The sequence below is a fragment of the Chinchilla lanigera genome, unplaced genomic scaffold, assembly GCF_000276665.1.
Source record: "Chinchilla lanigera isolate Chin_1 unplaced genomic scaffold, ChiLan1.0 scaffold00008, whole genome shotgun sequence".
In the NCBI taxonomy this organism is placed as follows: domain Eukaryota; kingdom Metazoa; phylum Chordata; class Mammalia; order Rodentia; family Chinchillidae; genus Chinchilla; species Chinchilla lanigera.
The window spans coordinates 12,839,841-12,844,062 of NW_004955409.1; positions in this window are offsets into that span (position 1 = coordinate 12,839,841).

Sequence of the window (4,222 nt, forward strand, 5' to 3'; positions counted from 1 at the left end):
CCTGGGCTACAAAGCGAGCTTAAGGCCACCCTGAACTGCATAGCGAGACCGTCTCAAAAAGACAAAAAACAAGAACACTAGGACACTGCAGAGGGTCTGCACTGGCGCCACCTAGCGCTGGAAAAGCCTACAGCACAGAACCGCTGGGTCGGGTTTCTCTTAAAAAGCAAGCGCCGCTCCTCACGCGCGCCTTGCATTCCCGTCCCCCCGGCACCCACGTGGCTGCACTTGGCTGCAAGGGAAACGCGGTGTGTCCCGTGCCTGGCTGAAAACTTAGCGTAATACAGCGTGGGGACACACTTGGGGACGATGAACATCAGGCCACAGTGCCGTGCTCTTTCCGTCTGTGGCTTCTTACACCCATTTCCTGGGGTCACGGGCGAAGTTCTTTCACTGGCGCTGCGTTCTTCAGGACCCAGTCCTTTTTAAATTAAATAAGCATATGGGTACATTTTCGGTCTACATGATGATCACATTCATTACAGGGAATCTGCACCTGTACCTGAAACAATCCGATTCTTTTTTTTCCATTCCCCTACCCTCCCTTCGGCCCCTCTTCCCCTCCCTATCTACAAAAGCTTTGCTTCTATTTGTTCATCCTTTCCTCGTCTTTTTTTCTTCTCCCTTCCTTCTTTTCCCCCTCCCCCTCCCTAGTTCCCCTTCCCTGGAGAACGTTTTCTTCCTATTCCACATACACTGTGCGCCTGATTCACACTTCTGGTGTCCCACACCAGAGGAACAATATGGTATTTACACATGGGCAGGGCCCAGGGTTTTTTGGTTTTTGTTCTTTCTGGTACCGGGAATCGAACTCACAACCTCGCTCTTGCCAGGCAGGCGCAAGGTCGTGAGTTCGGTTCCCGATACCGGAGAAAAGAAAAAAAAAAAAAAAACCCAACCCCAAGGCTTTTGATTTATTTCACTTGCAGACAGAGACAGATAGACAAACACAGAGATCACCTGCTGCAAGGACGGAGGCGGCGAGGGCCACTCAGACTAATTTTTAGGAAAAAAGGGGGAGGGGAAAGGCTGGGGGCGGGGACACATAAGGCCCGCCGCTGCAGATCCACTGCGGTTGGAAACTTTTCCTTTCTTTCCCTCTTATCCGTCCCGCACCTAAGCTTGTCCCCCAGAGGCCTTCGGAACGCTGAGAGCCATTCTGCCTCCCAGGCTACCCTCCGGCGAGCCTCTGCTCGCACCGTCAAGGAAGCGAAGGCGGACGGCCGCCGAGGACCGTCCGGGCGCGGCCGAGCCCCCGGCTCCCTGCGAGCGGCGCCGCCCGCGGGGGCGACGCAGGCCGAGGCAGAAGCGTCTCTCGGAGGCGGCGTCTCCCAAAACTGCAGCATGGCGGGGGTAGACCACGCCGAGGGACTCCTGCGTTTCCTCGGCTCTCGCGGCGTGTGCGGATACGCTACGAGCGTTAAGTCGGAACCACCAAGGTCTGCTGAACGCGAGCGCTGGGATCGGGGCGGAACGCAGGACGCCACGCCGCAAGAGAGAACACGGAGCGCCACCCCGGGCTCAGAGCGCCGCGCAGAGGGACAGCAAGCCCCGCCCCGGTGACGTCACAAGCCCCACCGCACCAATCGTGTCGCGTGGGCGTGCCCGCCGGACGGCCGCTAACGCCGCTCCTCCCTGGTGACGTCAGCACAGCTCAGCCTCTAGTACGCTTCTGCAGCAACTGTGAGCGCCGGGCGCGGTGGCGCGCGCCTGTAGTCCCAGCTACTCGGGAGGCTGAGGTGGGAGGATCGCTTGAGTCCAGGAGTTCTGGGCTGCAGTGCGCTATGCCGATCGGGTGTCCGCACTAAGTTCGGCATCAATATGGTGACCTCCCGGGAGCGGGGGACCACCAGGTTGCCTAAGGAGGGGTGAACCGGCCCAGGTCGGAAACGGAGCAGGTCAAAACTCCCGTGCTGATCAGTAGTGGGATCGCGCCTGTGAATAGCCACTGTACTCCAGCCTGGGCAATATAGTGAGACCCCTTCTCTTTTATCTCTTCCACACAGCCTATAATTTAGATACTTCACTAAGGATTGCAAAGCCAAATCGTTTACTGTTTCATGTTTTAAGAGTTCATTATCGTGTGCACGAGGAACAAATATTATTGTCGTTGTTGTTCCCTCTTTCTTTTCACTGTTTTACGTTTGCCTCTCATTTCATGTTCTCTTTGCGAGTAACGTTCACGGATTGACTGAATGCCCAGGGGTTTGCAACTGCCTCACTGCTGCCCCCTACTGGACAACGGTCAGAACGGCCCTGCAAAAAGCTGCTATTTCCCTCGGGGCCAGTAGGGGTTGCTCGTGTACTCACAACCAGCTGGAGAAAATGGCTGCAGCCAAGGAGAAAAGCCTTGCCTAAGAATTCTTGGAGCTAAAGGTGTAGCAGAATAGAACAGGACATGTTTAACTATGCCCGAATCCCTAGATTCAGTCGCTGATCTGAGAGGAGGAAAAATATGTCTCCTAAATGAACAGATAATTCCCCCGCAGTCGCTTCGGATTCTGTTGCAACCTCATAGGGTCTTTTTTAAGACAGGGTCTCGCTATGCAGTTCAGGCTGACCTTGAGCTCACTTTGTAACCCAGGCTGGCCTCGAACTCGCAACGATCCTACTGCCTCAGCTTCCTGAGTGCTGAGATTACAGGCGTGCGCCACCACGCCAGGCCTTCATAGGATCTTACTGCATTTGTCTAAGACAATCTCTTAAGGAACCTGAACTGAGGGCTGGGAATGCAGCTCGGCGGTGGAATGGTTTCTTAGCAAGCACAGGTGCCGGGGTTCAATTGCCAGCTCTGTAGGAAGAGAAAAAAGAGTTTGGAGTCATTTCTCGGCTGATGGTGCTTTTACCAAAAGTCGGAGACAGCGGAAATGCCATTTAAAAGTCTGTATCCACTCTCCATCCCCAAAGTAGGGGGCAAAATAATTTATCTCACTGATTTTTCATTGAATGGATTCCTGGATCTGACCTAGTGCTACTTAACTATGGACGTTAGGGCTGCATTTGGGCGGCTGCACCCGGCCCTGGGGTTCTCACCACCCTCTCAGCTGCTCCTCATGGCTTTTTTCCATCGTAGGGGAGAACTCTGCAGTGCTGGGGGGGCTGAGGTGTGACGGGCAGCACGATATCCCCCTCTGCGGGCAGGCACTGGCTCCGGACCCTGCGCTGCGATCACCTCACGTGGAGAAGGATTTCACAGACTTGCTTAAATCAAGGATCTTGGAATAGGGAGATTATCCAAGTGGGCCCAGTCTAACCCCAAAGTCCTTATAAAAAGAAGGCAGCAAAGTCAGAAACAGAAAAGGAGACGCGGTCTGGAGTCCTGCAGCGCCCCCAGCCAAGGCATGGGGAGCCTTTGGAAGCGGAAAGCGAGCGCAGAGAAAGGGTCTCTTCCCTGAAGCGCGGAGGAGGAACAGAGACTGCTGACCCGCTTGGTTCTTTAAGCTTTCATTTATTTTGTGGTACTGAGGATTGAACCCGGGGTCCTCACACTGAGCTATGTACCCAGCCCATTTTTTGTTTTTGTATTGAGACAAGGTTGGTCTTGCTAGGTCCCTCCGATGTCCAGGTTGGGCTCTTGCTACCTGCCTGCCTCCACGCCCCAGGGTGCTGGATTCTAGGTGTACACAGCCGCACCTGACTTCACACTGGTTATTTTTCTATGGGTGTGTGTGTGGGGGGGTGTTGACCACTCAATGTGACTGTTTTTCTTATTGTTTTTAATTTTAAAAAGAACAAATGCAAATTAACAAACACAAAGACATAAAACAACACAAAAACAATAAAAATGACACAGAAATTCAAACAAGGTGATAGGAAATTTACAATGGCGGTTGTGTTACATATTGCTATCTTCAGATTGGTTAGTCAGATAACCAGATATAGGCATGTAAGGTTGTTTTTTTTTTTCAGAAGCCACTCAGACTGCGTTCCTTCCCTCTTGCTTCCCGCAAAGAGAAAGCAAGAACGATCATCAGGGGCAAGTGGCAGTTGCAGCAAAGCAACACCAAGAGCCTTCTTCACGCTCAGGAAGGAACACTGCGCCTACCTCCTCATGGTTTCCGGTACTCTACACGATCAGAGAAACTTCTCTAGTAACACACTACAGAGATGATCCCTGAAAGTATAGCCTTAACCCAGCCGCCCTCACCTTGCCCTCCTCCAGCAAACGCACACACATCGCGCTGACGGTGACTACATCCGGGGACACCAACTCCACAAATGC